Source organism: Molothrus aeneus, chromosome 21 (assembly GCF_037042795.1).
Source record: "Molothrus aeneus isolate 106 chromosome 21, BPBGC_Maene_1.0, whole genome shotgun sequence".
Lineage (NCBI taxonomy): Eukaryota > Metazoa > Chordata > Aves > Passeriformes > Icteridae > Molothrus > Molothrus aeneus.
Genome location: NC_089666.1, coordinates 4877736 through 4890722, shown reverse-complemented (window position 1 = coordinate 4890722; position 12987 = coordinate 4877736).

The window sequence follows — 12987 nt, the reverse complement described above, 5'->3', positions numbered from 1 at the left end:
GGTGCAAGGGACACAGCAGCTTAGATGGAGCTGGGATGGCAGGGCTCCATCCAGAGCTCTCATATCACACTCTCCCTATTCCCTCCTTTAACCATGTTATTTTGGGGGCAGGTAGTGACAATTTCACAGCTTCAGATGTTGCTGCATATTCTGAAATACTGTTGAGATAAAAACTGTCACATAGTGCAGGAAGCACCCAGGAGAGACAGTGGATCCCTCTGAGATCCATCCCCACCTCAGCAGCAGTGACTCCCAAGTGACTTGAAAGGCAACAGGGGGACTGTCAACAGCCAACAGCCCTCTGAGAGAATCAGAGCAGCACGAGCTATTTACATTAAACCCACATTTCCACATAAAAGGGGGCTTATTCTCCATATTTTAAAAAATGGGTTATGTTAGAATCTGTTGTCTAAGTAGGCAGGGAAGAAAAAATAAAAAGAGGGTTTTGTGAGCTCCATCATTCCTGTGAAAACTGGCGGCTCTGCAGCAGCAGCTGATGAGCTTATGGAGCAGGAAGGGAGAGCTGGGCTGTGAAACTTGATGTGCAAATGAGCTTCTTGCAGCACTTGTCTCTGCGCCTGTCACTTGCACCAGTGTCCCTGTCTGTTATAATCCTCCCAGTTCATTTGGCTAAACATGACTGACATGCCAGGGACAGCAGCCAAAAAAAATGTTTGCCTGTAAACATGCTGGCTGTTAACTGTTGAATGCGAGGTCTGTCATGCTGAGCAGCCATCCATCAGGAGCGCTGGCTGGCCTTTTCCTGCCATGGAAAAGGTGGGTGGGGTTCAAGTGGCTGAATTCTTCTGGGGAGAAAGCAGGAGCAAGATCCACTTCCCAGTAACCAGCACCAGGAGCCTTGCTCCCTGCTGCATCCTTCTGGCTGCCTCCTCTGCCTCCTCGGCAGGAAGAGTTGGTCTTGTGTTGAAGATTTGAAGAAAAAATGTTTAGCTGCTGTTCCTTTCCATCACATGGTGGTGTTGTGCCAGCTTAGGTAATGTTGGTGAGCATTGAGGCTGGATGGGGCTCTGAGTAACCTGGTCTAAGGAAGGCATCCCTGCCCATGGCAGGGAGTTAGAACCGGATGATCTTCAAGGTCCCTTCTAAGCCAAGCTATTCTGTGATTCCATGATTCTATGAGCTGCTGTTTTGGGCTCCCAGAGGCACTGTGTCCTGGGAAATTCTCTGGGAGTTGATATCTCATCAAGAACAGAAATTCACAAGGATCTGCAGCCCTCCCATGCAGCTGCCCTGAGCACTGCTGACCTGAGGACCTTAGCACCTCTCACATGGAATAAACCTCTCATTTCCATCACAGAGTAGTGCTCACATCAGGAGCTGGTGAGCCTTGACACAGAAATCACAGGCAATTTACAGTACATAATGAAACTTTATGCTTGCCATGTGAGAAATCTCTTTGAGTCTTATTTTGGATTTCTAGCAAGTGTTTTATCAACGACCAAACATGGAAAGGCAGTATCTGAAGAAATTAATTAACACGATGGAGCTGTACGTGGGCTTTGTGAGAAAGAGCAACAAAGAGGAAACCTGTGACATTCGTTAATGACAAACCATGAGGAACATCGGAGAACAGCGAGTGCAGAGAGCCCAGCCCAGCCTGGGGGGCTGCAGTACCTGCCTGAGGGACTGTTTGGGACTGGGCTTCCCGTGATGGGTACAGCTGGAGCCCTGCCTGGACTCTGCCCCAAACCCTTGCCTCATGCTCTTGTCTCCCTGCTACCGATGCACTTTTTGTAACCATCTCTAGTGTTTACCTGGCAAATCCTTCCTAAGGCACCTCCAAACACTGCCCAGTGAATTCCACCTGCCCCAGGTCTCCTGCCCTCCCTAAGCCCCTCTTGCTCCTGGCATATTGATTTTTAAAGTGTTTCACAAAAACAAGTAAATCTCTCCCAGCACAAGGCGTCTCACTGGGTCCAAATCCTTACCTTTGCTCCAGGAGACTGATTACAAGGATTTTAATGATTTACTGGCAACTTGGCCTGGCTGTTAAAAAGCATCAGCTACAGAAACCTTTTTCTGGCTCAATTTAACTGCTGCAGTAACTGTAGCCGTGGGAACAGGCGCTCCCGCCCCTCCGCTTCCCGCTTTGTTACGTCGCTTCGCTACAGGCTCTAATTAGGGTTTAATTAGGGTTCCATTCCCATCGAACTTTCCGGCGGGGGCAGCAGCTCGGGCTCAGCCGCCGCCCGACGCTGGGGGTCAGTGTGAGACCGGCGGTGCGGCCGCGCCGCTCGTGGGCTCGGGGACACGGGGGACACGGGGGGACACGCACGGTGGGCGACACGGGGAGATACGCGGGGACGTGGCGAGATAAAGGATGTGGGAGGGACAAGAAGTTCTCTCGGTTCTCGTGGGAGAGGCTCAGCCCCCAGCAAGCCTGTCTGCCTTCTTGTCGGGAGCCCAAATCAGAGAGACACAGGATGGTTGGAGTGTGAGGGACGTTAAGGCTTATCCCGTTCCGACCCCTTGCTATGGGCAGGGACACCTTCCACGATCCCAGGTTGCTCCAAGCCCTGTCCAGCCTGGCCTTGGACATTCCAGGGATGGGGCAGCCATAGCTTCTCTCAGAAACCTGTGCCAGTGCCTCACCACTCTCACAGTGAGGGAAGAATTCTCACAGGGAAGAATTTCTCCCTAAAATCAAATCTGTATTTCCCCTCTTTTAGTTTAAAGCCGTGCCCCTTGTCCTGTCACTCCATGCCCTTGTCCATTGTCCTCTCCAGCTCTCCTGGAGCCCCTTTAGGCACTGCAAGGGATTCTAAGGTCTCCCCAGAACCTTCTGTTCTCCACGCTGGATACCCCCAGTTCTCCCAGCCTGTCTCCATGGGAGAGATGCCCAGATCCTGCCTGGTTGCTTTGCTAGGCACCCCAGGGAGCTGGAGCAGTTGTGTTCTGCAGCTCTGGGTGTGTTGCTCCCAGCTGGAACAGGGCATCTCAGGAACAAACAGCTTCTCTCTGTTTCTTCCAGCCCCCACTGCCTGCAGGTAGCTGAGCCTGGTCCTGGCATTGCCACCCTGCCCAGCTGTCAGAGGGACAGGCTGGGAACACCACACTCAGCAAGGCTGAACTTCATCCAAAAGCTGAGCCCAAGCTGCTCTCAGCATAATTTGCTCAGTTAGATTTAAAATAATAATAATTTAAAAATGCCCTTCCTCTGTCCTACATGCCAGTGAACATCAGACTCACCGAGCCCCAGCCTGATTTTCCACCAGTGACAGGTAACATTTTGGTGAGTGTTGTACATTATTTAACACCATATCTTTGGGGAGATAAAAATTCTTTGAGTGTATGCAAGTGTCTTCTCTACACACCTGACAAGGATGGAAGTGGCTGTTTTACACAAGGCTCATTAAATATAAACCCACCATGTTGATTTCAGCATCTTAAATTACTTAAGCCAATGTAATGGGATAAATATTTGATGGTGAATTTTATTAAATTTCCACCACTATTATGTTACTGCTAAAAATATAAAGATTTCTTTTAAGCCTGCTTGGTGGTCTCCAAAGGCAGAAGATTGGAAATCTGACTCAAAACCTGCCTGCAGGGATTGCTTTGGGGATGGGAATGAATTATCTCCCTCCCTCTGTCCTCTGCAGGTAACAGCAGATTCTTCCTGCTCCCATCAGGATTAGTCAGTCCCTGAAAATAGTGACAGTTCCTGGGCCAGGCCCAGGGCTGTGGAGGGCACAGAGCCGAGGCTGTGCCCACCAAGGGTGGCTCTTTGTGGGATAACCCTTGGGAGCACTGAAGGAGGGCAGGGAGTGTCCCACAGGAGGGTGACTGCGGGGTGCCTGCTTGCAGATGTTGATCGGGTTTGATCTCAGGATCCTGTTTGTCTCCTCTCCCAGCTTCTGCACTTTGCAGCTGTGCTTGGAAGGCAGAATGGAACAGAAGTATCGTGGTGCGGTGGGAAATCACCCAAGAAATGAGCACCTGCACAAGCTGTGTGTGTGCCCCAAATCTGGAGGGGCTGGGCACTGTCCCACAGAGCTGGTGGTGTGGTGTGGGCTGGGGTCACCTCAGTGAGCACTCACAGCTGCTCTGCCAGCCATGAAGAAAGGAAAATCCACTGAGGGACTGAAAAGAGGACATCACCAGGATGTTTTTAAACCCTGATTTGACAAAATCCTACCAGATTTTCTCTCATTAGCACTTGCCTCTGAACACAGCTTGAGGTGAGACCTACCTTTCAGCAGAGCTGTGGCCCACACCAGAGCCCCATCCCAAAGTGCTGCCCCATGAATCAGTAGCACATCTCGAGTCAGAGCACAGCAAGTTGTGCAGTCCTGAGTCTATAAATATTTCTGTTTGCCTTTGAAAGGATTGCTGCACAGTGGCACTTTCCCTGTCACATAATTAACTCTTGCTCACTTTCTGTCACTTGTCTTGCAATAATTCAATACGTGAAGTCTAAAACCCCTCAACAATTTAATTCTTGGCATATAAGAGTTGCCAGTTTCTGGGCAGAGGAAATCTCCCAGGACAGAGCTGGTCCAAGCAAGGGCACGTGCCCATGGATGAGCACCTGAGATGGAGAAGGCAGCTGGGCCAGGTGGCATTTTCTTAGCAGAGCAAGAAGCCATCAGCATTTTCCTGAAGAGGTGTCTCTTTCCCTGGTATCCTACAGGAGGGGGAGTTTAAGCCACTGCAGGAATCTCATCACAGTTCAGTAGCTCCCTGAATTAAAAAAGGATAATTACAGCTGAAGCACCCTGGAGCAGGGCCATGGAACAGGCTATTGAGGTCAGTCTCTTGTCCGCTCTCACGACTTCTTTCAGAACCAGAGCAAACTGTGCCAAAAGATCCCCACTTGGATTTATTTCTTTTTACCACTGGTTCTCAGTGCCAGAGGTTACGTGTAAAGAGCTGTAACTGCACCTTAGAGAGGACCTTCTACCACTGGGGATCCTCAGACAGCATCTATCTTCAAAAGAGCAGGAAAAAACAATCAGAGGAGACATGTTCTGTTCATGCAACAGCAAGCAATATTGTTCCATTGGTAGGAATCACGCTAGGACAGCGGCTCCAGTGGCCCGGTGCGGCGCGCTCTTACGCATTCCTTCCATCTGGGGACTGCAGTGCAACAGGAGCGATTCCCTTATCAGCCCTGGGAGGCTCCGGTAATGAAGCCACATCCTCATTACAATCTGCTTAAGCACTTCCTACATCAGGTACTGCCTCCATCAAGCACCGCTGCCGATCTCCTGTGTCCCGACTCTTTTGAAGCAGGTTTTCCAGGAGCAGCTCCATTACACGATGCCACAGCTCTGAGTCATCTCCCACCTCTCCACAGGGCCGGTTGTGTGCCTTTGTCATCCACACTGCTCGCATCCTGCACAGAAGATGTCACACAACTGTCCAGACACCGTCCCAGTGTGTAATAGCTGCTCTTCAGAGACAGATTAATCATGTAAGCAGAGAAAGACTTCAGCTGGGCACTCCTGCTCAAGCAGCACATTTCTAGGGCTCTTTTCTGCATGCACTGATAGTGCTTAATGCTTAACACAGAGTCAGAATTAAAAACCACCCAGGAAGAGGGTTTAGGGCTTGGAGTGTTCTAATAACACTGTCACAGAGCCAGAAACTAGACTGCCATGTCTTCCTGTCCCTTTCTGTACCTCTTCCTGGGGCAGAGGGGTGACTGGTGTAATACCAATCCCCCCAGGTTCCTGTAGAAGTGCCTTGGTTTCTTCTTACCATTGTCTTGGGTTATTTTCTTCACTACATGACCCTTGCTGGTTATTCTTTTCTGCTAAAAATACCTGCTCCTCACATGTCCTCCGTCTGGTGGGCAGGAGCTGCCGCTGGAGTGCCGGGGATGTTGTTTTGACACTTTGATTTGATCCGAGGACACACGAATAGAAAGCCACCAGTGAATAGAAGAATAAATCTGTATGTTCCTTGCTGTCACTTCAACTAGAAAGCAAAGCTGGCAGCTCTCGCTCTTCAGGGAATCTGAGATTATTTGGACAAAGGTTTCCCCGTGGGTGGCACACTCACAGGAACAAAGGAGCAGGGTTCACAGGAGGAACAAGTGTCCTGCAGCCAACGTGATCAAAAGCAAGCCCTGGAACCGTGTGTACACCGGGTTGGGTAGGAGAGATTCAACAACAATCAGAATCAACAATCAGCACAAGAAACCCATTCAGAGAGAGGGTTCTGAGGGAATTGAAACAAGCGTTGTCCCTGCTTCATCTGCAGACAATAGCACTGTTTAAGGAGAAACTCCTACACTGTGTGGCTGTGCTTTTTTTACCCTGTTTAATAGGGAAAGAAGTAAACCAAGTTCCTAGGCAGTGCCCAGGAAGTTGGTGGGTAACTTACCTGTGCACTACTGGCACAGTTTCCATGCCCATCCATATGCCAAGGTTTGTTATTGTTTGTTTATGTCCTGCCAAAACTCAGCCACGTCACCAGAGACTTCTGCTCTTGTGCTTAACTTGGTGCATTTTGCTGTCAGAAGTGTTTCAGGATAGATTTTAGTGGGGGGAGCAAGAGAAAGCACTAACCCTTGCTCTGGCCAGCTTGGAGCATCCTGCACTGCTCCAGGGACCAGAGACAGCAGCACTGTCAACTGTGCTCATCACTGTCCCACTTGCAGACCTCCTGTCCCACCTGCCCATTGCCCATTTCACCTTCCAGACACTGTCAGGCCCTTCTCCACCTGCATCAGAGCCAGCAGAGCTGCTCTGGCCCTGGAAGTGAGCCTGGCCCTGTGCCAGCCAGCATCCATGGCAGGGTGATCCTCTCTGTAATGGATTTCTTCCAGCAAGGGAAAGCAGTGCAGTGCCCCTTATTGCTCACACACAGCTGAACAGCGGCTTCTCCTCCCCTCTAAGCTCTCCAGAGACAAACTGCTCCTGCCAAGAAGGCAGCAGGCTGGAGCAGCCCCTGCATCTCGCTATTCCCTGGGGACAGCATCGTTTTTACTGCTGCTGACGTTCCTGCTGTGTTGCCAAGGTCGAGGTTCCCTCGCTCCGTGTGCAGCTTCCCCACACGACCCACGGCGATCTCTGCGTTCGCAGCTCCGCGGTTCTCAGGTCTCACAGGGCTGCGTGCTTTGGTCACCCTCCTGCACAGGGAACAGGCACATCCCTCGGCTTTGTCTCCACGCTCAGTAACCACCCTGAAGGAAAAAAAAAAACCCTGAAGAAGCGCCTAGGTTGCATCTTTGGGCAGCAGAACTGTACAGGTGTGCACTTCCAGAAGTACTGCAGACAAGAGTTTATTAGATTCCACTAGCATGGCAACTGCTGCATTACAGATGCCGGAGTCTTTGGAAGGAAGCCAACCACCAGTTTCTCAAGGAATATTTTATCACCATTGGGCTGTGCTGAGTGAGGATTCTTCTCCTCAAAGCAGGGAGAGCTGGGCGGGAGGAGGAGAGGGGCCACCACAGTCAAGTTGAAGCAATTCTTTCTTCTGTAGTTTAATCCTCTTCCCTCCCCTTGACACTCAGTTTATTTAATTGCGGAGACAAGATGCATTGCTTTCCTGAGGGATTGTGGGAGAATATTTGTAATCCAAGGGCTGTAATTGAACTTGGTAATAATAATTATACTTCTCTTCATTAATATGTCTTAAAGCTCATTACAAACTATTTTCGTGCCAGCATCTTTGCCAAATCCCTACAGGGTTAGAGATAACTTCTTATTCCAGTAGAGCAGCGATTTTAAGGACTCTCGCAGGGCAGCAGCAACAGCCAAACCCCTGAGCTCACTTTTGAGGCCAGGGAAGTGTGATCCCAAGGGATATGAGGAACTGACCAACACTGTACAGCTGGTCAGGGGCCTGCTAGGATGGGGAATCCCCAGGCTTGGTGCAGTTCAGCCTACAGCAGTTCTACCTCTCCCCACTGGGGATGGAGCACCTCTCCTCTGAGGAAAGGCTGAGAGAATTGGGATTGTTCAGCCTGGAAAAGGCTTTGGGATGACCTAATTGTGGCCTTCCAGTACCTGAAGGGAGCTGACAAGAAAGATGGAGAGAGACTATTTACAAGGGCCCAGAGTGACAGGACAAGGGGGGAAATGGCTTCACATTGATAGAGAGCAGAGTTAGATGGGATAATTGGAAAAAATTCTTCCCCGTGGTGGTGGTGAGGCCCCTGGAACAGGTTTTCCAGAGAAGCTGTGGCTGCCCTGGATCCCTGGAAGCGTCCAAGGCCAGGCTGGATGGGGCTTGGAGCAGCCTGGGATAGTAGAAGGTGTCCCTGCCCACATCAGGGTGTTGGAACAAGATGAGCTTCCAACCCAAACCATCCTGGGATTCTGTGCTTCATCTGAACTGGGGTCGGTTGGGGCTCTGAGAATGCTGTTCCAAGCTCAGTAGTCAGTCATGGCACAAAAAACCCTGCTTGAATCTGCCTGCCCAGAGCAGGGGAGCCATTCCTGAGCCATGAGGCTTTCCTGAGCTGTTCTGCCTGGCTGGAGTGCCTGTGGAGCTGTGCCCACCATGGGGATCCAGCTGTGCTCTGACAGGCAGTGCCTGACACGGGGTGCCTGTGTCATTGTATGCCCCGAGGAGCAGATCTAAAAGCGGATGCTTTTCAGTACAAGAACATCTATTTCAGATCACAAGTCTGCAATTAAAATGAAAAATTCAAACTCATTTTACTTAGACAAGAGATATGAGGGACACAGTGCATTAAGAGTGTGTTCCAAACTCTCAAATCTCATTATCACTGTTGTGAGGTCTCAGTGCAAATCCCAGCGTGCAGAGGGCAAAATGCTCCCTAGGTTTAAGATAACATCCTGCCCCTCTCCAAGGAGGGGATATGGCTCTTTCAGGAATGCTGCTCGTTCAATATTTAAGCTCAGTCTGTGCGACACGCGAGGCACCTTAGCATTCATTATCCTGTTTGTGCCAGCATCTCTGCCGAGTCCCCGGTGCACTGGGGAGAACCATTTTCCTGCTACAGCAGCAGCACTAAGGTGTGCTGTGGCAATTACAGGGGAATATAAATTTTCAGCTCTCCTGAAATCGCAGCACTCCTATTAAAGCAGCCCACTGGCTATGTGCTAAATTTGCCCAGACAGCAGCAGGGCCAGACAATGATGGCCTGTGGAGATCCTCCGGAATAGGCCATGTGCTGCTGGGTTGGCTGTGGATGAAATGCACTCCTCTGTCACCAGCTCTCCAGCTCAGAGCAGTTCCAAGAGAAAAAAAAAATAGAATGAAAAAGGAGCAGAACAAGCGACAGCAGCACAATAGGCTTTCTTTGAAGCAATTCTTCCAGGTATGTGTGCACTTGCTCCCTGGATCTGCAAGTATTTGTCAAATAAATTGAATTAATTCTCTCAAACAACCCTTTCTGCTTTTCATTGGAATCTCTCCCATCCAGCTCACCCATGACATTTGAAGTTCCCATTCCCCAGAGCCACAATAGCCAGGAGGAGCAGAGCTGCAGTGTCCCAGGGGGCTGCTGGTCACCCAGCTGGGCACAGTAGGAGACAATTCTGCCACTTTCCCTCTGCAGAGCCCTCACTCCACGAGCAAGGAAAGCTCTGAGCTGGATCATCAGCTCCACGTAGAAAAACAGATGACAGCAGAGGAAGTTTGGAGGTTTAAATGGCAGGCACAGACACCTGGAGAATCCTGCCTTGGAGCAGAATGGAGCAGAGGTCATGCCCATAGCTGTCCTGGCCGGGGGCGGGAGGGACCATCCCCTCCTCACCATCACCCCGTGGCTGCACATCCCTGAGCTCAAACAAAACCCCAGCCTCCCAGGGAATGTCAGAGAACCCCAGCAGCAGCCGGCATGGCTGAGGGCAGCAGAGCACAGAGCAGCAACTTGGAAATCATCTCTGCCTGTCTCAAAGCTGCCTCTGTGCTGTGAGAGCAGCTCCGTGCGGGAGCCAGACAGCTGGGATCACACAGGCACCGCACCGCCAGGCTGGTGCTTGTCAGCTCCTGCCGAGGCATGCGGGGGAGCACACCCCGCACGCCTCCGCTGCCGCTGGAGAATCCTCCTCTGCAGCTGGAACCGCGCAAGGGCTCGGCTGAGGGCTGGACTCACCCTCCTCCTCCTCCCCTGCCCCTGTCCTGACGGGAGGGAGGGTGGAAGCACTCACAGGATGGCTGCAATCACAACACTCCTGCTCCCACATCTTCCTCCCCAGCCCTTTGCTTCTGAGAAGATTTTTGCCTCCGAGTTTCTCATCTCCATCCAAAACATGACACATCCCTTAAACTGACTTGAATGTAAACGATGCAAATGCAGGGAGAAAGTAATTAGTCTCTGGAGGCTACAACTGCGTTTTAAGCAAAGAAATCATTGGAACTGGGTTCTATTTCACCTCACTGAGAAAGGAAGAAATCCCTCAGGAGTTGGTTTGGGGAGGGGTGGGTTGCAGCCCATCGCTGCTGAAAGCTGCCACCCTTCTCTTTCAAGAACTGCCTTTGATTTAACCTGCCTGTGAGGCTTTGTTCCCCAAAACAGGACAGGAGGAGGCTCAGGCAGCAGCCCCCAGTGACATACACTGTTCCCATCTCCATCTGCTCAGCCCATGCAAACACACCACCCCTAAAAACCCCCAAATGCTCTCATCCCCTGTGCCCTGACGTTCACCCCGTGGGTTCTGCCTGCCTGCAGCACCAGCTTGCCAAAACCCACTCCTACTCTTGGCCACAGAGGCCTGAAAGTCATTCCTACCCTGGCCCAGGAGCTGCAGCTGCAATCGACTGGCTGGGCTCATATGTTCCAAATCACCCTAATGGCACTTCAGAAATGCAAATAAAAGTGAGATTATGATATTTTACGTAAATAAGCAATGTGGCAATCCCAGCCTGGCTTGGCCTGCCAGGCAAATTCACTGGAGAGATACTAACATTGAAATATGTGAGCGTGTTTGCATGGAACATTTATTGTATAACTCTGGGCTCCAATAAAGCCTTGTATAAATTATTCATTTTGGAATCGAGATGAAATGCCAAAACCCACCCACCAAGGGACTGCTTTTATTACTACCAGAGATCTAGTCTTAGTTAGCAGCTGAGCTGTTAACACAGCTCACAAGGTAATTCCAAATGGGGAATAACCCATGTCCTTTGTGTCACCACTGAGGGCAGCATCTGGGCACCTGCACACGCACACACGCTGCTTTAGGGTGGAAAACCGCGTCCTGAAGAGCGTCACCTCCATCCTGTCATGCTCATCTGGGGAGCTGCGAGGGCACGGAAGTGTTTGCAGAGCTCGGACATGAGCCCGGCGTGCTCGAGCTGCGGCCGTGAGCACAGAGCCCGGGAGCATCCGGAGCGCAGAGCCCGGGGCGGCCCCCGGGGGTGCCCCCGCAGCGCTGCGGGCACCGCGGGCTGGCTCGGGGCACCAAAGTGTGACTGCGGGGCACACGCAGCGCCAACACCTCCGGTACCAGGACACGAAATCCCGGGTAGCGGTCGCCATGGTAACTGCGCTTCTTAAACACCGCTGTTAAACTGTTGCATCAAGGCCTCCTCCGTGAGCTCCCTGCCAGCTTCATCGCTTGGGGGCTACAGGAATGACAGGAGCCTGTCCTGGTCCTGGTCCTGGTCCTGGTCCTGGTCCTGCCCTGCTCCATGGTCTTGCGCTGCTCCCACCGTGCTCAGGCATCACCACAGGTCACCGTTCTTTCTGGAGCTGAAGGCTGACATTAAGGAGCCAGCTACCAATTTGCTGTTGAAAATTACTTTTTTTTCTGTCTGAAATACCTGCAGTGCCCAAGGTCCCCAGGTGTAGCTGCAATAAGTCTTCCACTCACCCCTTCCTCCCACCTTTATGCCTCCCCCTCTGCAGTTGCCAGGAGGCAAAACAAAGTGATGGATCATGGATATAAGTCTGGGTACTGCTGGCTTCCCCGATGTGGATGGAGAGGGCTGCAAGGACTTTTTTTAAGCTGCATGTAGCCTTGCCCAGCCTCACCTCCAGCCCACTCAGGTGGGTATCAGGATTCTCCTTCAGCCTCCACACAGCCACCATTTCCCCCTTCTCTTCCAGCTGGGGCAAAGACTCGATGGTCTTGGAGGCTTTTATTCTGTGAGTCTGTGATTCTGCACTGGCTGTGCTGACAACACTGGACATCCCAGCCAGGGAATCAGAAACCCATGGGTGCCTCTGCAGTCCCAAGACACCCAGCCCTGCTGGCACGTGACATTCTGGGAGCACATCTGGGGATGTGCAGCAGTGTTCTATTCCAGCACTTGCACACTCCCAGGCATCCATAGTCCCAGGCATCCCATGCAGCTCACATTAAGTTCTCCTTCCCTAATGTAACTTTTTTTATATCAGCAGCTGTCTCAGCCTCCAGCAGGGTTTTATGGATCATAACAAAGGCTAAGTGGAAGTTTTCCTTCTTTTTACATTTTTTTTGGAAGCAGATCAAACACTCCAAATGAAATGGCTTGGTGTGGTCTGGAGCAGGGAGCAGTGACAGGTGGAGGGGAGCTGCTGGTTCCCTGGGAAGGGACACGTGTCCCACAGCTGTGCCTTGGCCCTGCACCACCCCCAATGACACCAATTTTGGCCCCAAAGCAGGGATGGGAGATGGGAGCCACAGAAGGGCAACAGTGACATGGTGATCTTGTGCACCAGCCTGCTCCTGGCTTGTTTTGGCTGCAGGGTGGGGAATACTCTCACTGCAGGGAATGCTAATAAGGGGTTTCGTGTGTGAGAGAGAAATAGAGGTGAAACCACCTATCACAACTGTGAATAATGGAATTAGGAGAGTAATAATTACCCATGCATGAGATTCCAGGCAGAACAATCATCACAAGTGCCGTATCACTGACTGTCTGGGTCTCCACAGACATCTCCCACCCCTTGGTTTGTGTCACACTGCACAGCTCCAGGCAGCTCTGATACCCCACCACAGCTGCCAGCCCTGGGACCAGGGGAGCTGTCAGGACCAGGGGAGCCCTGGGAGAGCATTTTCTTGCTTGGGGAAGCAGCCAAGTGATTTCTATCCCTTGTAACCCCATGTTCAGAAG